Source organism: Mustela erminea, chromosome 18 (assembly GCF_009829155.1).
Source record: "Mustela erminea isolate mMusErm1 chromosome 18, mMusErm1.Pri, whole genome shotgun sequence".
NCBI lineage: Eukaryota > Metazoa > Chordata > Mammalia > Carnivora > Mustelidae > Mustela > Mustela erminea.
The window spans coordinates 46401662-46414854 of NC_045631.1; the positions used below are offsets into that span (position 1 = coordinate 46401662).

The 13193-nt window shown below is 46.6% G+C and overlaps 1 protein-coding gene and 2 long non-coding RNA genes across 6 annotated transcripts in view; 2 read left to right on the forward strand and 1 right to left on the reverse strand.

Moving 5' to 3' along the window:
- Window positions 1-2178, reverse strand: part of MARCHF10 (membrane associated ring-CH-type finger 10) — an 85308-nt gene extending 83130 nt beyond the window's left edge. The window contains exons 1-2 of one of the 3 annotated variants that reach the window (XM_032321380.1): window positions 1723-1788; window positions 326-416 (exon numbers count right to left, since the gene is read on the reverse strand). The gene's annotated coding sequence lies outside the window, so the exon portion shown is untranslated. Of the gene's footprint in view, window positions 1-325; window positions 417-1722; window positions 1789-1832 lie in introns of those variants that run through there. The other 2 variants (XM_032321379.1, XM_032321381.1) reach the window with 2 other exon arrangements.
- A 2595-nt stretch (window positions 2179-4773) lies between these two features.
- LOC116577746 lies at window positions 4774-7863 on the forward strand. Its single transcript, XR_004280604.1, has 2 exons — window positions 4774-4808; window positions 5010-7863. It is a non-coding gene; the product is annotated as an uncharacterized LOC116577746 (long non-coding RNA).
- Window positions 7864-8677: 814 nt separating this feature from the next.
- Window positions 8678-13193, forward strand: part of LOC116577744 — a 30061-nt gene continuing 25545 nt past the window's right edge. For both annotated transcript variants that reach the window (XR_004280601.1, XR_004280602.1), the window contains exon 1: window positions 8678-12524. This is a non-coding gene — a long non-coding RNA (uncharacterized LOC116577744). The remainder of the gene's footprint in view (window positions 12525-13193) is intronic.

Below are 13193 nucleotides of genomic sequence, written 5' to 3' on the forward strand. Positions count from 1 at the left end.
GAAAGAGATCATTAGGAGATCACTACCGTTTAGGAAAAGGTTCTCCCAACTTTCTGAAGTACCACTTGAACTTCATACTGTACTTCAGGTTTGAAAACTGACCAGGACAAACAAGAAACAGAAATAACTGTTTGGAAGTAAATTCACATGAAATAATGCTTAATTTACAGATCTCAGTTTAGTGGGCCTACTCAACCAGATGGCCATTTGAAGCCCAAACATTTTTTCTCAGCAAATACAGACAGGTGGGGGAGGGGATGGTAATAAAATGTGGGCAAGGAGCATGTTTCTAAAATAGCGTTCTGTATTCTCTTCCATTTCTCACCTTTGAACTGCTTCTCAATTTAAAATCCACTCATGGTCATGCATGCTTCTGTTTTAAGTCTCTGGTGACAATATATTGGGCCAAATATGTGCTTTAAAAAATCAACGTAAGAAGCCATATTAAATCAGGAGAGGGAGAAGGAGAGGAGAAGGGAGTAGGAGGGATGTGGGCAAGGGAGAAGGGAGTCCTGCTTTGCTGACAGCAAGAGCGAGTGATTCTTCTTGGCCTCAAAATTCTACAGATCTGTGAAATTTCAATGAGGAATATTCTAAGAACTTTGTGACATATGTATTCCTCTCTAGTGTAAGTTTGCAATGAATTCAAACCAAGTTTCCCTGACTAAGGAGAACAGAATCTGATTGCAGAATAGGTTTCTTTCAGTTCTCTAAAATATCATATATGCCATCCTTCTGCTCTTTGACCACATTTGTCAAAAGACTTGAAGGAGCTCTTTTTAATAACATCAAGCTATTTCACTGTTTTCTTATTAAAATTTCTAATATGTTCTCATATCAGAAGTATTAAAGTGAATATTTTATTGGCTTAGCAATAAAGAAAAATGTAATGTAAAAATGTAAATGTAAGCCTCTCTTTAGGCTGCACGTTCCCATGGACCACAATCTAAATGGCTATATTAATACCTGACAGTCTGGTTTATAAGTATTTCCCCTTTTCCACAACTGGGTGCTTGGAAGAAGGAGCTCAGAACTTATTTCTCCTTTTACACAATTAATTAATTTGTAATGACAAAGATTATAGGATTTCTTTAAGTCTTAGCTTAAAAAAAAAATCTTAAGAGTTTTAAAATCTTATAAAAATAATGAATATAAGCAACAAAGATGAGTGATTTGGGGCCAATTTTCCTAACACCCCACTACTGAGAGAATGCTGTGACCCAACGTAAAGAGGAGAAATTGACGTGGATGCGGGGAGATAATCGGACTCTCCTCCAGTTTGGTTTAGGAAATCGAGGGGTGGGGGTGTAAGGGGCTTGTGAGAAAAGCTCTTTGGCAGTGACTTATTTATTGTGAAACTGACAGAGATGGGCGGTCACACACTGACTTTCAAGCCTAGAAGAGAGAGACTCCATGTATAACTGGGAAACTTTGAGATGTGGGATTGATGTCACAGGCTTGACAAGCAGTTTGATGCTCCCAACGATGACAATATCAACAATTTCCCTCTCAGAAGCCAGAGGGGCCGTACGGTCCGTGTAGACACTACTGTGGACTTGCAGACCCAAGAAGCCTGCGGGGAAGTTACGCAGCTGCGGGGCGGCCGCCAGGGTGCAAATAAGTGATCCCCGGGGTCCCCCACACCTGTTCCTTGAGGCAGGTAAACACGGGGACCGCCAGGGAGAGGGAGAGGCCTGGCCACCAGGCTTCGGCCCTATTTACCCCCAGAATGGCAGAAGCAGAAAGGAGAGGGTGTCCTCCTTCTCCCCACACTTCCTCGGAGGACTGCGGGCCGCAAGGGTCGCGCGCGGCTGGGGCCGGCGGGCCGTTACCTGGAGGGTCCGTCCTTCCCCACCTGCGCGGGCTGAAGGGGCCAAGGGGCGGGACAGGCGGGCTGGTCCAGGGCGGAGGGGCCGCCCATCAATCGTGCGGGGCAGTCTCTGTTTTCCTCCTCTTCCTCCTGTCTCGTCTTCCCTCCCGCTACCGGCCCCTCTTCCTCCTCCTCCCCGGAGGCAGCTTTCCGCGGCCGCGGCAGGGCTTTCTAGGGGTGGAGGCGGTGGGGGCGGCTGCCCGGCGTCCTCCCGTTTCCCTGGCAACGCGGCCTCCTCACCCAGCGCGGGAGCTGGGGGCCAGCCTGCGCTGGCGTGGGGGCGGGGCCGGGGCCCGGAGGTCCTGAGCCCAGACGCGGGCGCCCCGCGGTTGCCGTGGGAACGGGATGCAGTCGGGGAGGCAGAGCGGTGATGGCGGTGGGCAGAGAAGACACGGGGAAGGAGCACGCCGATTGGCTTTGTCTTGATGCCCAAGCCCAGACCCAGATATTGAGGCCATCACCCCTGCTCCGAATCGGTGCTGTGCTTTATAAAGAACGTGATTAGAAAACAAGAGGGTGAAATAGTTTTAGCTGAATAAAGTAATATTAAATAGGTAGAGGAAAGACAGTGCAGCCCTGGAGTTTGAGCTATTTGGAGAATATCAGAAGTACTTGCTCCGAAATAAGAAGGAAGAAATAAATGATCAAGGGAGGCACTCTGTCTATTGCAGAACTGAGACCAGATCCCAGTTATCGCCTGGTTATAATTAATCTTGGCTGCCTTTCCCAAGGAAGGAGGTTCTTGGAGGTTTACACTAGTGCCCACAGATTTGGAAAAGACCAGAACCTCACCTTCTCTCTGCCAGACTTATTTCTGTGTGCGGTTTTTGGTAGGCCAGGATGACTCTTCCATTCATTTTGCACATGTAGGCACTCAATAACTTGCCAACTGATGTCAAGTTAGGGCACTTTTGATTGGGTGGAGAATAGAGGGAAAAGAGAATAGAAATTCTTGGACTTTCCATCCGTGCCCAGCATCCCTAGGTGTCTGTGATTTGGGTGTTCTCTAAGCAATCCCCCAAATCCAGCTGGCATCCATAGCTCTGCATCACTGCCCCCTTCCTTCTGTTCTTATCACCACCACCCTAGTTTGGGGCTCCGGGACCTCATGTCTGGATTATCATAAGGACCGCCCAACCACATCTTGAGCTCCTGTCTCCCATACCCTAGCTGCACCATTTCCCTGATTCTATAAGCAGCTAGGGTCTCATGCTGTTGCTCTGCTGAGAAGTTCTCAAAGATTCCTCGCTGACTGCGAACTAAAATCCAAACTCTTGACTGCGGTGGCTTTCTCTATACCTTCCTCCAGGCTTGCTTTTTTTGGTTTTCCTCTGTCAGGGCTTCTTCATTCATACTTCAGCTAGACCAGACTCTGGTCTATCAGAGCATATGATACTCTGAATGTCACCCCCTGCTTTCACAGCGAATCCCGAGGCACATTCTGATCCAGGCAGAGTCCAGATAATGTGTACTTAGGAGAAAGCTTTGTTTTGGGCGCTTTGTCATCCACCCTCCTTTGGTCCTTCAGCAGTCACTGGTACCTTTCCATCCACCCACGTTCTGTTCTTGTTCTCAACAGGCTATCAAGTAATCCTTATCAAAGCATTAATTGATAATCAAAGCATTAACTGTAAGTATTAACCTAAGACTCCTCCCCATGGTCTTTACCTTTCCATCTTTTTAAAATTATTTTTTGAAATTCAAGTGTAGTTGACACACCATGTTACATTAGTTTCAAGTGTACAGCATAGTGATTCGACAGGTTTATACATAATGCTATGCTCACAAGTATAGCCACCATCTGTCCCCATACAGTGCTCTTACTGTATCATTGACGACATTCCTTATGCTGTGCCTTTTATTTCCATGTCTTATTCATTCCATAACTGAAAGTCTGTAGCTCCCACTCCCCTGCACCCATGTTGCCCCTCCCCCGACCCCTTCTCCTCTGGCAACCTGTTTGTTCTCTGTATATATAGGTCCGATTCTGCTGTTTGTTTGGATTCCACATATGAGTGCAATCATATGACATTTGTCTTTCTCAGTCTGACTGACTTCACGTAGCATAATGCCCTCTAGGTCCAATCATGTTGTTCCAATTCGCCTTTCAATCTTGATCAGACACACTGATTGAAATTATAATAGTGAAATGATAGATGGAGAGCGTGTTCTGTTCAAGTTAAATAAAAATAATCATAACAGTTAATGATAATCAAGAATTATTAATAATAGAGGAGAAAGTGGAAGCCCAGGTGAGATTGAAGAGAAGGGACCTGCCCAAGGACACAGATAAGTAGCAGATCAGGGCTCCAAAGCAGGGCTCCCCATTCTCAGCTCCCCATGTTGCCTACTAGTAAGAAAAGTGCCCTGGCACTTGTTAGATCCAGATTTTTCTCCTTCCACTTCAACATCCATATAAAATACTACTATCTACCTCAAAGCATCACTGTGGAGATGAACAAGAGAGGGCAAATCATAGAACATCGTACTTGGTCTGCAAGCACTCAATAATTTACTTTCTGAGGCACATTTTAAGATTTTATTTAGTGCACATGAGGGAAACCATAAATATTTTCAGATTTTTTTTCATTTTCGAATTTATTTTTATTTAATTATTTTTTAATTTAAGATTTTATTCATTTACTTGACAGAGACCGAGAGAACAGGAGCGAGGAGAGGGGCAGATGGAGAGGGAGAAGCAGGCTCCCGGCTGAGCAGGGAGCCCTGATGCAGGACTCCATCCCAGGACTCTGGGTTATGACCTGAGCTGAAGGCAGTTGCTTAACCACTGAGCCACCCAATGCCCCTATTTTTTATTTCTTAGGTAATCTCTAAACCCAACATGGGGCTCTCCACTCACCATCCTGAGATCAAGAGTCACATGCTCCACCAACAGCCAGCCAGGTGCCCTGGTATTTTCAGATTTTTCAATAACAAGGTTTGGAGAGGGGCACCTGGGTGGCTCAGTGGGTTATAGCCTCTGCCTTCAGCTCAGGTCATGATCTCAGGGTCCTGGGATCGAGTCCCACATCGGGCTCTCTGCTCAGCGGGAGCCTGCTTCCTCCTCTCTTTCTCTCTGCCTGCCTCTCTGCCTACTTGTGATCTCTGTAAAATAAATAAATTAAAAAAAAAAAACAAGGTTTGGAGATATTACTTCATAGAGAGATGTCACTCTTCTGTGTTTCAAAGTGTTTCTGAAAATTAAGCTCTATGAAAAGAATCCTGGTGCTCTTGGAGGAAGGGGGCAGTGCCAGGGGCTGGCCCGTAAACAGTTACCCAGCAACTCCAACTTTAGTGTTTCATGAGTAAACTTAAGCTTGGCATGTCAATAAAATAAGATTGATTCTAGCACTAAGAAGCAAAGTGCTAAGGAAGAGAAATAGTAATTAGAGGGAAAACAACAACAACAACACATGATTCCTGATCGGGGAAAGGATCTTCCTTTTCGCAAAATTCTTTGCAAAATGTCCCTGATGGATGACGAGTAAGTGAAGAAAACAAGTCCTAGACTCAAGTAAATAATGGATTCTAATGATGGAGGTATTTGGTGTTTGCAAATAAGCATCAGGAAGTTCTTTAGCTTAATCCAAGAGTTCTGCAAAGGGCAGCTTCAAGTATAAAATTTCAGAAGTGTTTTATGTATTAAGTTTCCAAAATAACATTTTCGAGGGAATTATTGAATTCAGTGCAAAGACTAAGCTGTCCAGAGGGGGTAGTTGAGCATTCTAAGCCTCCCAAGACTGGGACTAACCCCCCTAAGCCTGGGATATCCAGGAACCTCAAGGAGACCTGGCTGAGCTACTCGCCTGATCTGGAACAACATGAGCTCTTTGTCCACCTAATATTTTCTCTTTCTAAGAGAGGATTCTAACTAGGTCACTTTTTTACCGTCTAATCAGGAGCTTTCCTGCCAAGTGGCCTCAGAAGTTGCTGGCCTCCCTTATTATATACACCACGGTCAGTTTAACCTTGGGCCTCGCCATGACGGATGGGTTTCTGTTCTCATCAGTTAAGTCCAATATGGGGACGTTGCTTTCATTCAGTGCACAAGGCATGAGCCAGCAGATTGTTTATGGAAAGAATCTAGGAGTGGCTTTCTTGAGAAGGGGCCTCTGGGCATGGTGGTCTTCTTAAAGCTTTAGGGGGTCTCCTCCAGAACCTCTCTATATAGGGGGGGTCCATCTGATTAATTTTAAAAACTGACTAATGGCTTATTGAATATGCCACGGGCTGTTTTGACATTCTGCATTCATCCCCTAGCTATATTTGGCCAAAGCATACCCTGTGACAGTCTCTTAATGTCACTTATGAAAAGTGGCCTGTGGAGCTGGCATTAAGGTGGCTGGATTCCTAGGTAGGCGGTTTCAAGGGGACCCCTCTGGACATTTTGAGGGAGGTCACTGAAGACCCAGAAACAGGTTCTTGATTCTGTAGGATCAGATATGCCATCTCAGTTCATTCAGAGCCGATCTTTTTCGGAACTGATTCCCAATGATTCCACTCAGCAGAGACGAAGTGCTCTCCACATGACCAAGTTATTACTTCATCTCAGAGAATTGAACTGGTAGCTGACCAGCCCTGATCCTGTGCGTCAGAGACTCCCCACCAGGGAAAAGGCATCCCCAGGAGATCAAATTAAAGATTAGAAGGCTTGGTGAATATTGAATTAGATCAAAGGGACTTGACTATTCTTAAGGGATTTCTCTAGCAGGCTGAGGAGGCCTTAAGGAATCACATCCCTTCCCTCTAGAGTTGTTTCAGTCTGAATAACTGATTTGGATTATTCACCTCAAAGCGTCTTCTTACATCTTGGTTTCAGTTAACTTACTGTCTGTTTCCCTTCATGGGACCGTTTCTCTTCCACTGCCATTAACAGCGTAGTTTGGAGTTAAGAGCAGGGTTGGAATCCCAGCAGTAACACTCACTGTGTGACAGCGAACAAGCAAACAACTTTCAGCCCCCTCAGACTTCAAAATCCTCATAGTTAAAAATGGGAACCGTCAGAGCCTCCTTGCCAGCTCGTTGGGAGGATTAATGAAATAAGTTTCTGGCACTGCGTCTGCCACATCATAGCTGCTCAGTGAATGGTAGCTAGCATGATTATTTACATTATGTAGAGTTATTTCTTCTTGATGAGACATACCAGGACCCATCACCTACAAACTGACAAAACTGCTCCAAAGGCTTGTTATTTCTTTAACATGTTAATCCTATGTTTCTGACATCGTAGTGGTTAATTTTATACTGATTTTTTTTTTTTATCCTGAATTTCAGAGACTGACATTTTATGACCTCATCCCTAATTGTGAGGAGGGTGTATCCAATTTGGGACTTGCAGCCATCCATGAGCTATATGAAATTTAGTAATGCCTGTTGGGCTTTCATAGGTCAAATATCTGAGATCTGATTCTCTCGTGGAACAAAGCACACTCTAGTAAAGTTTGGCAAACTCCCTACAATTAATAAAAAAAAAAGAAATTAAAAAAGCATGTCCTTTAGGGAAACCCTTAGAATTTTCCTCATTTGGAGTTGTAGCTGGCCTGTTGTGCTGTTTTACAAAGAGAGGGCAAACTCATTAATGTTTTTGGATCCTACAGTGTTGAGATATTTCTCAAAAGTTCAAACAGGCTTTGATTTCTTTATCCGTTTTGGAAGCCTCAGACTTTTCAGAGCCCTTCATTATGGCAATTGATGCATTTTAGACAAGATTGGATGTGATTATAAGAACTCTGAGGATATAAAACATAACTGCTTTTCTAAATTTCTGAGCAGTTGTTACCAAAGGAAAGAATTTGACTTCTGTCCAGAGGAGTATCTGATTTGTTTGGACTTTGGATAAACTCGAGCCATACATGTTTGGCCAAGAGTTTAATTTGTGGACTGATCCTCAAGCTCTGAGCAAGACCCCGGCTGCAGAAAGCCATGACACTTCAGGATCTCATGTGATCTTAAACATGTTTTTGGACAGAAAAATAGGCCAAAAAAAAAAAAAATGTCCTTCTCATCAAGAGGTCAGAGAAGCCTGAACGTTAAGCACTTCCTGGAGCTTCATGAAGTGGGTGTCACCCTGGGATATTTTGTTTGGATGAAAGCACAGAGCCAGTGAGGGAGAGAGCAGAATGACACCCCAGAGGCAGCTTGATAGAGGAGCAGGGGCAGGGCTGGTTTGGGGGGGATGGCGGCCTCCTTTCTCATCGCCCTTTTCCTGATGGTGGCAGTCAGCTTTTGCTGGGAGTAGTGCCCTCTGCACGTTTAGGGAAGGAGTGGGGATCCCTCAGAGGACTGTACCACCCAGCAGAACATTCATCCCCAAACACAGAACATTTCTAACCTCTGTGCTCTTTGTTCTTCAGGACTCTTTCTTCAGTGATGCTCCTTCTGTTTTCCTAATTATACACAAGGAGCATCAGATCAGTTGCTAGCTCTAATTTCCTTCTTTAACACTTTGAGGCTTGTGATTGCATCTGCCTTGCCTGAGGACAGCTGCTTGCCACCCCTTTAACTAGAGGGTGGCCAGAAACAGCTTCAAGGCCAAGGTGGGAATGCGGTGTGGGGCAGCAGGGAGGAGGAGGAGATACGTAGTAAAGAGGGTGACTGGGGATTGCTACCAGTCCCCAAATCTGGGCATCCCAAATCAGTGAATCTGGAACATTCCATTTGTGCATTTAACCAACAAATATTTGGGGCACCTGGGTGGCTTAGTCAGTTAAGCGCCTGTCTTCGGCTCAGGTCATCGTCTTAGGGTCCTGGGATGGAGCCCCAGAGAGTCTGCTTCTCCCTCTCTCTCTGCCTCTCCCTCCCACTCATGCTCGTTCTCTCTCAAGTAAATAAATAAAATGTTTTTTAAAAAATCAACAAATATTTGGTAGATGTCAAGGACAATTTACAGGTAGACAAACCCGTATATATACACTGACAAGTGATGGTGCCAGAACACTAATAGTGTGTAGGTAGGGATTACTGGGGGTGGTGATGGCAAGTGTGGGAACCTACTGAGGCAAAGTGGTTGACGATGGCCTCTCTGGGTGAGGTGTAGAGGATGAAGAGGTACCAGTTCTCTAAGGGTGAAGAAGAAGCACAGGTAGAGGAAACAGCGTTGGGAAAGTCATTCATTCATTCATTCATTCAGAACAGGGGCAGGAGTAGAGGACGAGGGAGAGAGAGAGGGTCTCAAGCAGACTCCACACTGAGCCCAGAGCCTTAGGCAGGACTCACGACCCTGAGATTGTGACCTGAGCTGAAACCAGGCAATGGGGACTTAACCGACTCTGCCCCCTCAGGCACCCCAATGTTGGGAAAGTCTTGAGGTGAGAGAGAGCTCAGGGGATTCAGGAAACTGCAAAGCAGCCGGTAATGGCCACAAGGCTGCTGTGAGGGAAAGCTGGTGAGGCTGTAGGAGTTGAGGCCGGGTTTTATTCTAAGTACAATGGAAAGACATGGAATGGCTTTTAAGTGAGCATGTATGCCTCTGTGTGTGTGTGTGTGTGTGTGTGAGAGAGAGAGAGAGAGAGAGAGAGAGAGAGAGCGCTGTCTCATGTGGGCACCTGTGAGGAGATTCCTTACCAAAATTGCTAATGATGACCTCATGATCCCTATCCTACCCTTTGAGGAAACTTTAATCATTCGAGCACTTGCTTGTCCATTGGCACGAGACACACTGATGAAAGGAGTTACCGAAGAAACCTCTCCTTGTTCCAGGACACTGAGAGGACCAGCAAGGCCTTCTTGGTGGCCCTCCTGATTCTTCACTTCCTAGGCTCTCATCACAGTGCATTTCCTCATGATGTCCCTTACTGACGCACTGGTGGCCTACACGGAGTCTTGCTGCCTTTACTCCCCAGCCTGTCCCCCCTTCTCACTCCCCTCCACCTCTCCTTCCTCTTCTCTCCTTTCCTTCCTGCTCTTCCGCTCTGTTTCCTCTTCCTTCTCTCCGCCTTTCCCATGAACGGTCAGAGTTACTTGCCAAACCACAGCTCTTAGATTTCTATTTTCCCAAATTTCGTGGCTTGTGATTTGTGTTATTGCTTTTCTCCTCTCATTCATGTAAGGCCCTCCTCTGGCTCCTTTCACCTCTCCTAGAGGGACTTCTCCCCCATTCTCCCCTCCCTCAGCAGGCCTAACCGCCAGGTCACTCAGTTTAACGAATGTCATCAGGAAAAAGTGCTCTTGCTCTAGCCCTGTAAAAAGACGTGAAGGGACGAATCTCAGTGACATCCGTCTATGGCCATCAATACGGCAGAAGGCATTTCCTGAAAACCAGACAAAACAGAAGGTATCACTGAGCCACCTCCTTTCTGTGGCTCATTGCGCCCTCTGAGTCAGGATAATGAGAGAACATTCTTAAAACATGACCTAACCACACTCTGTTCTCAAACAAATTCCTGGATGTGTGTGGAAGACACTCCACCAGCAAGCCCGAGCACAAACGTGCGGGCGGGCTTGTTAGCACTCCTCAGAGTTGCTACCTGCACAAAGCCACCTTCTGAACCAGTTAGTTTATTCAAACAAAACAAAACATAACAACTGAATACCAGCCAGTTACTAGCAGACACACTTATGTGTGTCTCATGGCTGCGATTCATGGTTTTGTGTTGACGGGGGCCTTTGGGTATTTGGGGCCCCTTGACAACGTCACTCATTAGCAAGAAGTTATGGAAAATTCTTGTCAGATATGGGAAAAAAGAAACAGGATGTTGTCCATTCCCAGAATAACGTGCAGGTAGAAAGTCACAATGTGTCATTTGTCCCCCATCTCACCTATACCTGGAGGGGTGTGTGTGTGTGTGTGTGTGTGTGTGTGTGTTTAACCTAGGCGGCTTATGTGAGTGGATTTTAAGAAATTAATTTAACTGAAAAATGATTAAATTACAAAGAGGTAAAAGCATTCAGTTGGCATCATGCGGGGTCAGAGGCCGTTGCTAATGCAATATTCCATCAATTGACTCATTGCTATTCTTTCATGGATGTGATTTAGTTTCTCAAATAGCTCTTATCGTGGCAGGCTTGCATGGGAGACATGGTGCAGATGCCTTATAATCATTGCAGTGTGTTTACTTAACATTTTTAAAAGCAATGAAGCGATTTAAAATGTATTCGTGTATGTGTGTGTCTGCACAGCCGCAGAGAGATTTTGTGAATGTTCGGACAAGGTTCTCAGTGAACACTAGGGCAAGTGTTGAATTTATCCACTGTAGGGCCCTTCATGCATTTCAAAGAGCTTCATGCAGACGGTTGTTAAGCTTTCTTCATACCCATTGAATATACCACTATCTCTTTTAATACACGGAAGAAGCCAGAAGACAAAGAGTCTCTCTGTGTTCCTTATCCAAGGCCACACAACGCTTGCTGGAAACTTGGGCTTCCTGAGTGCTGGCCACTTATTTGCAGCATATCCTAAGTGCTGGAAAATGGGGCGGGTCAGTGTGTTAGAAAGTACAGTAATCTACAGCTAGGGGGGTGAGGTTTTGATAGACACTGCTTTTTTTGATTTGGGTAGAAAATAGAGCAAGACAAGTCATAAGAATGGTTTTTCTCATAGAAACCTACTGCGGTCGGGGGTAGAATAGTCCCACAAGGCCATGGGAAAGGGCAGAGAGAAGGTTCTGGCAGCACGTGAGTGGGAATGTGTGCACATGGGTGGCGGGAGCTGCATGTCCAGACCTGTCCTCTGCCTCTTCTCCTTCATCTTTGTCTCAGACTTTGTCCAGAGTTCAGAGCCGCGGGCAGAGCTGCTGCAGAGGAAGCCACGGCCACGGGCAGGAAGACAGACGCTCCTGGTGCCCCCAGCGAGGCAGGCAGGGGCAGTCGTGTGTTCACTCAGCAAACGCTGATGAAGCACTTCAAAGTGCCAAGTGTTGTGCCAGGTTCTGAGGACTCCCAGAGGAATAAGGCCTGGGCCTTTGTGCTTGTGGGGGAGGAAGGAAAATAAACGAGACCGTGAGTAAGTTCTACAGTAGAGGTAGGTGTGGGCCTGGGAGCGGGAGAGGGGGAGATGACGCAGTGAAAAGAACTGTTCTCACGGTGCCTCCACTGTTGGTGCAGGCCCACCTCAGTGTGACCTGCCTGCCCCAGCCCACGTCCCTTCCGAGGGAAGCATTTCTCACGGCGCCCGAGATGCCGGCTGGTTGGAGAGCTCCATGACGTCTGCCTGTCGTCAGTGTTCTCAGCCTTCCGGTCTCTGGTCTCTGCCCTCTTCCTCCCTTTCCTCTCCCCGTCTGGACGGGGCGGGGCTCCTAACAGTCCTAGAGGGATCTCCTTAGGGTGGCCACACTGAGTCTGGCTGATCTGAAAGGTATTCACTTGAAGCTGTTTGTGAGTCACGTGGAGATGTACCTGGGCCTCAAAAGCCTTGTGCAGACAGCTTCGGCCAGCTGAGGAGAACAGCGTTTGCTTGGCATGATGGAGTGCTCCTTGTACCCCTGAATGCCCGTCTTCCGTCTTCCGGACAGTTGCCTGCTCCGTCTGCCCTTCAAGCTGGCTGGGTTTCCGAACACCCTGGCGTGCGTGTTTCCCCTCCGGGCCCTCTATTGTGGCTGCACGATAAGGCAAGGGTGGGGGCTGATACCGCTGATCCCAGACCCCTGGGCTGGAAATCCCGGAAGAATGAAGTCACAATCGTTTGAGGCATTTGAGACACCGCTGTTGAAAAACAAAGGTGGGGAGCGAGCGCACACTTAGATATTTGGTGTCCCCCCTAAATGCACTCATTCACTGAGTTCTTTACCATGTCTGTTTCACGTGCAGAGCGGGGGGCGGGGGGCGTGAACGGGAGGAACTTCGTGAACAGGAGGAACTTCATGAACATGCACACGTGTTGAAGTTGCAACCTCACGTGAGAGGCGGGAGGAGAGGGAAATGACCAGAAACCTCTCCCCACAGTGTTCCACTAGGGTTCTCCCAAGGGCCATGTCTGGGTGCTCAAAAGTTGGTGTAAAATACTGCTTTTGATTTGGGCATCCTCGTCCAGCTGAGGTTGGGTAGTTCCAGTCACGTCTATCAAGAATGGTCTCCTTGTAGGAGCCTGTGTGGTAAAGACTAGTAATTAAATGGAGCTTTTAAAATATTTCTTTATTTTTCATTTGAGAAAGAGAGTGAGCATGAATGAGGGGAGGGCCAGAGGGAGAGAGAGCCCCAAATATACGCCGTGCTGAGCCCCATGCAGGGCTCGATCTCACCACCCCGAGATCATGACCTGAGCCGAAACAAAGAGTCAGAAGCTTAACTGTGCCATCCAGGCACTCCTGGAGCCGTCTTTTTTTTTTTTTTTTTTTTTTTTTAACACTATGAATTTTAGTTAAAGTCTCAGAAAGAGGACATCTCTTAG